A 12,643-nucleotide genomic window follows, 5' to 3' on the forward strand; every position below is an offset into this window, starting at 1 on the left:
TTCATACCTGCACACATATACTATATGGTGGTCCATAAAAAAATCTCAATATATTTTAAAATATTGAAAAATACAAAGTTTTGTTTTCAGACTACAATGAGATTAAATAGAAATCAATTAGAATAGCAAAAAAATCCCAATATATTTGGAGATTAAGAAATTCTAAATTACTCATAAGTTAAAGAAGAAATCAAACAGGAAGCTAGAAAATATTTTTAACTGAATCATAATGAAAACATTTCAAGAAAGAAAGAAAAAAGAGAGAAGAAAGAAAGAAAGAAAGAAAGAAAGAAAGAAAGAAAGAAGGGAGGGAGGGAAGGAAGGAGGGAGGGAGGAAAAGAAAGAAAGAGAGAGAAAGAAAAAAGGAAGGGAGGGAGGAAATGAAAGAAAGAGAGAGAGAAAGAAAGAGAGAAAGAAAGACAGGAAAGAAAAAGAGGAAAGAAGAAAGAAAGAAAGAAAGAAAGAAAGAAAGAAAGAAAGAAAGAAAAAGAAGAAAGAAAGAAAAAAGAAAGAAATAATGGAAGGAAGGAAGGAAGGAAGGAAGGAAGGAAGCAATGAGGGAAGGAAGGAAGGAAGGGAGGAAGGAAAGAAGGAAGGAAGGAAGGAAGGAAGGAAGGAAGGAAGGAAGGAAGGAAGGAAGGAAGGAAGATTCTCATGCTTTCAGTTTGGCTCTGTGCGGGAGGTAATCTTTCAGCACTTACTAAAGCAGGCTATTTACAAGTCTGCCTTAACCTTCCTTCATTTCCTCTTAATCAGCCAGAGGTGAAAATTTAGGATCTTCTCAGGTCTTTTCTGAGCATGCATCTTGCCCTGGACATGCATATGTACATGGCTTTCCAAATACCCCAGCCCTTTTTAATTCCCTAATTTCCCAAAGAAATTTTCTCCCCAGATTTTGCTGCCAGCCTTTCAACACTGTTTGGTTTGCCTCTATTGTAATATTTTGTCCCACGTGGCAGCAAGTTGTTTATTTGTTTTAGAATATTTTTGAGGAATAATGAGTGACTCTTCTTTGTAAATTCTGAGTTAAGAGCAATAAAAATGGGGGCACCTGGGTGGCTCAGTCGGCTAGGCAGGGCACAAACCATCTCATGAATCATGAGATTGAGTCTCACGTTGGACTTCCTGTTTACAGCAAGGAGCCTGTTTGGTATTCTCTCTCTCTCCCTCTCACTCTGCCCCCCCCCCCCGAACACACACTCTCTCTCTAATACATAAATAAACTTAAAAAGAAAGGTGTAATAAAAACATGTATTTTGTGTTAGTCCTTCAGGCAGCTTTCAGGCAAGTCAAAGCAAAGAAATGCAATTCTTTCAAAACAGGTGTTTTTTTTTTTGTCCCTCCAGAACCAGAGCAAAGCGTTCTACGGTGGCCATGTGGACTGCCATGTCCAAGGTTGTCACTGAACTGGAAAGGAGAGTGTGGCAAGGGCAAGTAAAAATGTTGCAAAACTTTCTTATCATTTTAAAGTTGGCTTGCTCTGGCTTCAGCTATAAACCTTTGACAATTTTCTGGAATTCTGACAATGTTGATTCTGACAGTTTTTGCTTGATTTTCCATGTTTATTGGGAGGTATAGGACTATGCAGTAACCTACTCCACCATTTTTGCTGACACCACTCTCAGATATCTTTTCTTAGTAAGATGGCTATTCAAATCTTTGGCCCACTTTTTAAATTGGATTTTGTTTTTTACTTTTGATTTTTAAGAGTTTTTTATTTTGGACATAAGTCCTTTATCTAATGGCTAATCCTTTGATTCCCTTAAAGATATGTTTTACAGAAAAGAAACTTATAATTTTAATGAAGTGGAAATTATTAATTTTTCTTTAATGGATCATGGTTTTGGTCTTGTATCTAAACATTCATCACCAAACCAAGATTGATGATTTTGGTTTTTATGTGATCTTCTAGGAGTTTTATAGCTTTCATTTTACATTTAGGTCTATGGTACATTTTGGGATAATTTTTTGAAAAGTATGAGGTCTTTGTTCAGGTCTTCTTTTTTGCATGTTGATATCCAGTTGCTCCAGTATGATTTATTGAAAAGAATATCCCTTCTCCATTGAACTGCCTTTGTTTTTTGTCTAAGGTCAGTTGACTGTATTTGTATGAGAATTTCTTTCTTCCTTTTCTTTCTTTCTTTCTTTCTTTCTTTCTTTCTTTCTTTCTTTCTTTCTTTCTTCCTCTTTCTGTTTCTTGGGGTCTCTATTTGGTTCCATTGATCTGTGTCTGTTCTTTCATTGATATCACACTCTCTTGCTTTTTGTAACTTTATAAAAAGTCACAAAATTGGGTAATGTGAGTTCTCCAACTTGGACCTTATTATTGTGCTGGATCTTCTAGATCTTTTGTCTCTCTGTATCAGTTTTACAACTAGTTTTTTTTTTTTTTTTTAGTCCATAAATAACTTTCCTGGAGTTTTATTTGGATTATGGTTAATCTATAACTCAAGATACAGAGATCCGATATCTTAACAATATTGAGTCTTCAAATCCATAAATATGAAATATCTTTATTTTTATTCAAAATTTTATTTATTTCATCGGAATTTTGTACTTTTCCATATATAGATTCTATACATATTTTATTTATTATATTTCATTTTGGTGTGTGATATTATAAATAATGTTTTATTTAAATCTCAAATTCCAAATGTTTATTGCTAGTATATAGAAAAACAATGAATGTGTATATTAATCTTGTATCCTATGACCATCCCACAATCACTTATTATTTCTAGGAGTCTTTTGTTGATTTTTAAAATTTTATTCATAGACAATCAGATTTTCTGCCAATGAGAATATGTTTCCCCTCCTCTCTATAGCTGTTAATTCTATTATCTTATTGCAATAGCTCCCAGTATGAAATTGAATAGAAGTGGTGAGAGGGAATATATTTACATTTTTCATGATCTTGGGGGAAAAAATCCATATTCTCACATGCATGACAAATATTACATTAGCTGTAGGGTTTTTGTAGATATCCTTTATAAAGTTGGGAAATTCCCTTTTATTCCTATTTAGCTGCAAACTTTTATGATGTATTCTACATCAACTGATATAATCATATGATTTTTCTTCCTTAGTCTGTTGATGTGGTAGACTACAATGATTTTTGAATTTGAACCAGCCATATATACCCAGAATATATTCAACATGATTATGATGTATAATTCTTTTTATAGGTTGTTGGATAAGATTTGATAATATTTTATTGAGGATTTTGGCATTTATATTCATAAGAGATATTGGTTTGTAATTTTCCTTTCTTGTTAAACTTTTATCTAATTCTGGTATTATATGACTATGATCTCATAGAACAAGTTAGGAATTATTCCCTCTAATTTTCTGGAAGATTGTGATGAATAGGTATCATTTATTTCCTAAAGAAGAATTCACTGGTAGATATTTTTATCCTTTTAATTTCGAGGGGATCTGTTGTGATGTATCCTCTTTCATTTCTGATAGTAGTCATTTGTGACCTCTCTTTTTTCTTTTTCTTTTTTTTTTTTATTTTAGTTAGTCTGGCTAAATTCTTACCAGTTTTATATTTAGTTCTTTTTTCTATTTGTATTTCATTTGAGACATTTCTAGTGACCTATCTTTTTTTTTTTTTTAACGTTTATTTATTTTTGAGACAGAGAGACACAGAGCATGAACGGGGGAGGGTCAGAGAGAGGGAGACACAGAATCTGAAACAGGCTCCAGGCTCTGAGCTGTCAGCACAGAGCCCAACGCGGGGCTCCAACTCACGGACCGCGAGATCATGACCTGAGCCAAAGTCGACCCCTTAACCGACTGAGCCACCCAGGCACCACTCTAGCGACCTATCTTAATGCTCACTGATCTTTTACTCAGTTATATCCAATCTTCAGATGAGCCTATCAAAGGCATTCATCATTTCTGTTACTGGGTTTTTAGATTTATAGAATTTCTCTTTAATTTTTCTGTAGAGTTTCCAAATATCTCTTTACATTAACAATTCATTCCTGCATACTGTCTACTTTTTTTAGTAGAGCCCTTAACTTATTCATCATAATTATTTACAGAGATTGTCTGATAATTCCAAAATCTGTGTTATATCTGTGTCTGATTCATATGTTGCTTTAACTTTTCAGAGTGTGTTTTGTCTTGCCTTTTAGCATGCCTTGGAATTTTTATGTTGAAAACCAGACATGACATATTGGGTGATATGAACTTAGATAAATAGATCTTTAGTGAGATTATATGTTAATCTGGCTAGAATTGGGGCCGTGTTTAATATTTCTGTAGCTGTGGATGGCAAAGACTTCAAATCCTCTTTTTCTTTCTTTTTCTTCCTTCCTTTTTTCCTCCTCTCCCCTTTTTTTTTCTTCCTCTTTCTTTCTTCCTCCCTTTCTTCCTTCCTTTCTTTTCTTCTTTCTTTCTTTCTTCCTTCCTTCCTTTCTTTCTTTTTCTTTCTTTTTTTCCTTTTTTCCTTCCTTCCTTCCTTTTTTCCTTCCTTCCTTCCTGTTGTCTTTTGATTTCCTTAAGAATTGCTTCTTACATAAACTTTGTATGTTTTAGCTCATATAGCTATTATTCAAGGTTAATATACTGGACCCCTATTGGTATGATGGTAAGGTGCGAGGGAGAGTGATTGTTTTATACTCTTCTGTTTAAATATCATTTTTTTAGTGTGGGCCTGTGCTCTTGGGCTGTGACCATCATAAGTGTTCCTTAGCTTTTATTTTCTTCTCTTATTAAGTGAGACCATCAGGCTAGAGAGAAATAAAATCTAGAAAATGACTTTTCTCCAGGTGAATAAGGTTCTGGAAAAGTATTTTCCTTGGAAAGTAAGTTTTCGTACGGAAAATACTCTGACTATATTTCACAATGAGTACTCTTCCCTCCCTACCCACCTTTCCCTAAAACCATGAGAACTCTCTCTTAGCTCTTTCCCTTGAGAACATAATGTGGTTTCTTAAGGTAAAATCCATGGATATGTATGGGTCCTCCCCAAGACTCCCTCAGGAGTTCTCATCCTCATGCTAATTCATAATCAGCCTGCAGAAATTCATCAAAATTACCCTTTATGTGTTCCAAGAAGCTTATGCTTTTAGTTGCTTCTGATTTAGGTAAGCAGACCTAGCTGTAACTCTGTATTTGCCTATTGCTCCAGATTTTGGAGTGGTTGTTTGCCCTGTGACCTCAATTCTCTCCTACATTCAAAAAAAAGCACTTGATTTTTAGTTTGTTCAGCTTTTTTCTAATTGTAAGGACAGGAGTGATTACTTTCAAGCTCTTTACATGCTTGAGCTAAAACTGGAAGTTAGTATATGTGTTTTTGAGGGATAAGAATAGTGCATGCTTTTTGTAATTTTCTTTGCTATGGAGTGAGGTTTTAAACATTAGGGAAAGGTTAAAAGGATGAGAAATAGTGGTTTACATGGCAAGGAATTTATGGGGTCTGGAGCAAGGCTTTTTGTACTATTTCAATAGAGATACATAGCTTCTAGCTTTCTTTCAATAGTTTGGCATCTACATTGAATTTATACATCTTCTAACTGCCTTACTGAAAAATTTCTCAGTAAATATCATAAACCCAGAATTAAATCAACAATAATCAGGAAGCATATCGTTTTTGTTAATTTTCTTGGTTTAAACACATAACTTACATTTCTAAATCATCTACCTCACAAAGATAAACAGCTTACCAATATGTTTTCCTTATAGTCATTTTAATTTCGTGACTTTGACTACCAAAACATAGAATAAAGATTTTATTACTGAAAGTGGTATGTCAGTGAACATAAAGGGAAATGAGTAAATGGGCTCATTCTAAATTTGGCCTAGTTCTCCCTTGCCCTAAGCAGTCCCTGCTCCAATAACATCACATACTATAAAGAGATCCATAAGAATAAAAGGCTTGCACTTTCTTCATAGCCCATTTTGTAATGTTGGGACCCTTCATTTTCACAGATGCAAAAGCTGTTTGGGGATTTCCATGGCAATCCTATAAAGATATTCAAAATCTGAACATGCAGTTAAATGCTATGTAGGTGTTCTGCAGGAGAGCAGTAGAGTAATGCTGTGCCTTAATTCAAATCTTCTCTAGAAATGCCAATGTGTGGAGGGGGGAGGTGTGTGTGTGTGTGGGGGGGGGGTCAAGCTCCTAAAACAAGGAAGCTTGTATATTAGAAACTGAGTAAAACAAGATACAAACAGATAGGTAATACAAGGAGATACCTAACAAATTTACATTTAATTTAAGGATCTATATTGGAAATACAAATGTATTTGTTCATTGAACATGAAGACTGGTGTGGATCAAGCTCGAAAAATGTGTTCACATAGATTTACAGTTTAATTTTTAGGAAACCAAACTTTAAACCCTCTTTAAAGGCATATCTTAAAGAGATATTAAAATATATGAAACAGATATACAGTGCATGCACAAATTGATTGTATACATACTTTTGTGCATATGAATTTAACAGTTGGATAACTGAAACTTCCATTCTCATCCTGCTGTCTCTTTGTATACCGGTGAGCCTAAGTATACCCAAGGTACAGCATTCTTGATATTTAGAGAGTGGAAGGAAATATCAAACATAAGTAGGTGAGTTTTACATTTGAGCAACAGTGAAAAAGCCTGTAATACAGGAGAGACATCAAATTAACTCTTTTAAAAAAAATTTATGTATGTATGTATGTATGTATTTTGAGAGAGAGAGAAACAGAGCATGAGTCGGGGGGGGGGGGTTGCTGAGAGAGAGGAAGACAGAATCCGAAACAGGCTCCAGGCTCTAAGCTGTCAGCACAGAGCTGAACGCAGGCTCAAACCCATGAATCATGAGATCATGACCTGAGCCGAAGTCAGAGCTTAACTGACTAAGCCACCCAGGCACCTCCTCAAATTATCTCTTGAATTCATTGGATCTAGAAATATCAGTTGAAATCAAAATAAAAATTATTTTAAATGGTAAAATGAGAAGAAATGGGTAAAGATATCAAAGAATACATAATTAAAAGGTTAGAGGTTTCTAAAAAAGAACCAAATTATGCAAATGATATAATCTGATAAGGGATTAATATCTAATATATATTAAACATGTATATAATTCAACACCAAAAAACAAAAACAATCCAATTAAAAAATGGGCAGAGGAGGGGCACCTAGATGGCTCAGTTGGTTAAGCCTCCAGCTCTTGATCTCAGCTAATGTACTGATCTCAGAGTCTTGAATTCAAACCCTGAGTTGGGCTCCATGCTAGGTGTGGAGACTACTTAAAAAAAAAAAAAAAAAAATGAACAGAGAACCTGAACATTTTTCCTAAGAAGACATGCAAATGGCCAACAGACACATGAAAGAATGCTCAATATCACTTACCATCAAGGAAATGCAAATCAAAACCATAATGGGATATCACTTCACACCAGTCAGCATAGCTAGTATCAAAAAGATAAGAAATAACAAGTGTTGGCGAGGATATAAAGAAAAGGGAACCTTTAGGTACTATTGGCAGGAATGTAACTTGATGCAGCCACTATAGAAAGCAGTATGAAGGTTCTTCAAAGAATTAAAAGCAGAACTACCAGAAGAGCTAGTAATTCTGTTGTTGGGTATTTACCCAAAGAAAATGAAAACACTAATTTAAAAAGATATATGCACCTGTATGTTTATTGAAGCATTATTTACAATAGCCAAGATACGGAAGAAACCTAAGTGTCCATGGAGAGATAAATGGATAAAGAAGATGTGGTGTGTATATATATATATATATATATATATATATATATATATATGGATATAACTCAGCCTTAAAAACAATGAGATCTTGCCATTTGCAACAACATGGATGTACCTAAAGGTATTATGCTATGCGAAACAAATCAGTCACAGGCAAATACCATATGATTTCACTTATATGTAGAATCTAAAATAGAAAACAAATGACTAGTCTCTCTTAAATACAGAGAACAAATTGGCCATTCATAGAGGAGAGGTGACTGGGGAATGGAGTAAAATAGATAAAGGGGATCAAAAGGTACAAACTTCTCGTTATAGAATAAATAAGTCATGGAGATGAAAAGTGCAGTATAGGAAATATAGTATATAATATTGCAATAATGTTGTATGATGACGGATGGTGATTACACTAATGGCTGTGAGCATTGAGAAATGTATAGAATTGTCAAATCACTATGATGTACACCTGAAACTACTATACATTGTATTTCAATTATATTTTAATCATACAAATAAATAAATAAAAATAAAAAGTCAGATTAATCTCAATGTGGAGGCGAGGTGGCAGCTTTTTTATTTATATTTTTTAAAAAAAAATTAATAATCTTTATTTTTCAGAGACAGAGAGAGACAGTGTGAGTGGCAGAGGGGCAGAGAGAGAGGGAGACACAGAATCCGAAACAGGCTCCAGGCTCTGAGCTGTCAGCACAGAACCCAATGTGGGGCTCAAACTCGAACCACGAGATCGTGACCTGAACTAAAGTCAGCCGCTTAACCCACTGAGCCACCCAGGCACTCCTGAGGTGGCAGTGTTTTAAAAAGTACTGATAGTTAAGGAGTACATGAAATAAAAATAGGAAGTAAAAATAACTTCAAAAATATTTTTAATATTCTAAATATGTTAAAAGATTCTAGAATGTAGGAGAAAATTCTCATAATTCAATATCTGTTCTTGAGAATTTTAAATATGATATAAGTTGCAGAAGAGTCCTTTTTTCCTGTCTTGGGTTGTTAATTTAACCCTATATCACCTTAACATATTTCTGTTGGAGAAATATATTTAAACAAAGTTTCGCCTACATGCCATATGCTTTAGTCCAGTTTTTTTTTTTTTTTTGATAGCTTATTAAGCACAGCCTCAATTGTGAAGTCTTCCCGTCTCCATTTTTGTCTGTGTAAGCCTGATCTTAGTAGGAGGGTAGAATACAGTGTGCTTTAATGCAGCATATTAACACAGAGAGATGCTCAATAAAACTAAGAGTAGCTTGCTCAAATCAAAACGAAATGTCACAAGAGTCTATTTTGTAAGATTCTAAGCTATTTCTCCATTTCGGACAAGTGTATATTTTCTAATTTTCTTTTGTTTATGAGAGATCATGACTTATTTTTTCATTTAGTAATTATTTACTGGTTGAAAGGATAAATGGAGGTAATATTGGGAAGTGTGATATTGAGGGCAAATAAGAAACTCTAAAGAAAATAATGAGGAGCTCTATGAAATTTGGCCAAATAAAAATCTGTGATTCCACACAGATGGTCACTATATATCTTATACCTTTGTTTTTCTACCATGCGTGAAAGGAACACTCTGATTAATTACACATTACATATGATAACATCAAAGAGTGAATCACAGAAAAAAAATGCCTCTTTTTTTTTTTTAATTTTTTTTTTCAACGTTTATTTTATTTTTGGGACAGAGAGAGACAGAGCATGAACGGGGTAGGGGCAGAGAGAGAGGGAGACACAGAATCGGAAACAGGCTCCAGGCTCTGAGCCATCAGCCCAGAGCCCGACGCGGGGCTCGAACTCCCGGACCGCGAGATCGTGACCTGGCTGAAGTCGGACGCTTAATCGACTGCGCCACCCAGGCGCCCCAAAAAATGCCTCTTGAAAGCACAAGAATAATTTTTTTTTATATTGATTATTTTTTAGAACCTTAAGAGTAGATGAAGACTGGGATGGGAGATAAAGAAACCAATGCTACTGATTGGTTCCAACCTTCTCCAACATTCCTACATAATCCAAGATTCTTTGAGAGAGAAACGGGAGAGGATTTTTTTTGAAGTCTAGAAAATGGACTGAAATAAATGGTCCTTTAAAAGTGACAAAAGGGAAAAATTACAAATTGAGGATACTTAATCTTTTAAATATTTTAAAACCCCGTGGAGTTGGTTTATTGACAACAAAAGGCATGGCCTTAATGTTTTTGTAGATTCTTGCTTTTTCTCTAAAATGAAGTAGCTCATCTTTCTGGGGCTAAAATGATGAATTTGATTTAAGAAGATTTTATTTGAATTTTGATGATGTATGTTGATAGATTTTATATGATATTAATATCTAAGTCTAGGATTTGTTCATACTTATTTTTTGAACAATGATTTTGGTAGAAGCCTTTAATGATTTGTATAATCACTCATCAATAGTTTTACTTCTTAGCTGTGATGATTTTCTCTCTGAGCTAGGTTCTTTAGTGGTCATCTGATGTATGATATAGTTGGGGCACTGGGGTGGCTCAGTCAGTTAAGTGTCTGACTTTGGCTCAGGCCATGATCTCATGATTCATGGGTTCGAGCCCCACATAGGGCTCTGTGCTGACAGCTTGGAGCCTGGAGCCTGCTTGGGATTCTGTGTCTCCCTCTCTCTCTGCCCCTCCCCTGCTTGCCCTCTGTCTCTGTCTCTCAAAAATAAATAAATGTAAAAAAAATTAAAAATATATAGTTACTGGAACTTAAAAAATGTATCAGAGGGTATACTTTTTCCACTTTAGTGTCTAAATATTTTTCTGTAGCCACTTCAATAGTTTTAGCATTTTTATAGTTTATATGTTAGCAAACATTTATTGAGTCAGTTTTATGCAACCACTTTTTGGTAGAGTTTAGTGTTTTGATAAAGATGAATATACTTTGTTTCCTGCCTAGAACAATTTTGGAATTCTGTGGGCAAAACTCAACTATAGTATTATTAGTGAATATTATCAGCATTTGTGTGCATATTAAATTTCTAAATGTGGACAGTAGCATAAGAGTGGTTTATTTATGTATTTATTATTCATATTTTATTTTGAATCATTATTTAGAAATTTTCAAACCCTTGTAAAAGTTGCAAAAATTATATTATGAACATCTGTTTATCTTACTTAGATGACCAAATGTAAAATTTTGCCCATTTTGTTTGTTTTATTTTTTCCTCTCTCTCTGCCCATCTTCCTCTTCTGAAACATTTAAGAATAAATTGGAGAAAAGCAAAAAATTCACACAAATAATTCAGCATTTACTCCTAAAAACATGATCATTCTCTTCATAACCACAACACAATTATCATGCTCAGGGAATTTAACATTGATGTAAAATTGTTATCTACTATACAGTCATATTTAAATATCCCCAATTTTTTGAATGTTGTCTTTTTTAGCTACTTTTTTACTCCAGGGTCTAATCAGCAATCACACATTGCATCTCATTGTCACCTCTCTTTAATCTCCTCCAGTCCAGAACAGTGTATCAGGCTTCTATTTGTCTGTATCGCACTGGCTTTTTTGGAGAGTCAGGCTAGTTGTTTCGCTGATTGATTCTCATTTTGGATTTGTCTGATTGTCTCCTCATGTTTAGATTCAGTTTAAACATTTTGAAAGAAGATATTTCTTCGGTGATATTGTTGTCTTCTCAGTGTGTCACATTAGGGGTATGATGCACTACTGAAATACCATGCTGGGTGTGAAGCACTTGGTGGAAATGAATCCATGAGGATTGAGAGGCTAGAGAGTAAGTAGATTGAAGGGTCATGTTTGATTCAAGAGACAGAATGAGGCACATTACTGAGTTCTTTGGACATAGGAATACTTGGATATAAAGGGAAGAACAACATTTAAACCAACACTGAAATAGCTGACTGGCTGAAATCCACACAATCCAAAGTGAAAGGTGCATTGTAAACTTTGTAATCTTCGGAGCTGGATTTTAGTTTTTCTAACTAAACCCATTGAGATGGCCTGGATGCTCATCACTATTGACATCATAATTCTAGTATTTTGATAATGACAGACACAGGAGGGAGTGAAGATATTGAACACAAATATATTCCTCTCCTTCCTGCCCCCAGCTTCTGGAAATTATAGCTAATATTTACATATATAGTGGTTCAAACTCAGGACCAAACTGGAAAGGAAAAATCTACAGAGTGGGTGAGTAGGAGTTGTTGCTTAGTATATTTACTACATTTGCTGACCAGAAATTACAAATAATCTTAGAAAATGAAAGCCAATGCTCTACTATGTTCCCATATTAAAAGCAACAATAATATCAACACAACCAAAAATCAAAACCAAAGCTCTTTGAATTACAACCCTCTCTACCTGGTCTTGATACCTTTTACAGTATGACTTCTCACAATAGTTGTCTAGAACTGCTATCTTCACTTCATTGTCTCTCATTCTCTCTTTGCTCTACCCAGTTCTTTATCTCTAGTGTTTTTCTAAAACTATTGTTTTATAAAATCATCATCATCAAATGACCAATGGTCATTTCTCTGTCTTCATTTTACCCAATTTTTCAACGACGTTTGATAGTTGAATATTCCTTCCCACTTGAAATACATTATTTTCTTGACTATTATGACACAACGTTTTATAGTTTTCCTCTTTCTTCATTCACAACTTTTTCCTATTCCCAATTTTTTTGCACCTTCCTTTCTGCAGTGGATTCTGCTACTTCCTTCCACCACTACAGCTATTATTCTACTCCAAACCACCATCATCTCAGCATTGGCTTCTATGATGGCCTCTTGTGCCAAACAAAACCTTTAACTCCCCTAATTAAATCACTCAGAAGACAATCCATCAAATGTACAATAAATCCAACCTCCATCAAGAACTTACAAGATCTAGCATCCTTCTACTACACCATCTTATTACCATGTGTATTGTCAGGTTGC

This window comes from Leopardus geoffroyi, chromosome B4, assembly GCF_018350155.1.
Source record: "Leopardus geoffroyi isolate Oge1 chromosome B4, O.geoffroyi_Oge1_pat1.0, whole genome shotgun sequence".
In the NCBI taxonomy this organism is placed as follows: Eukaryota; Metazoa; Chordata; class Mammalia; order Carnivora; family Felidae; genus Leopardus; species Leopardus geoffroyi.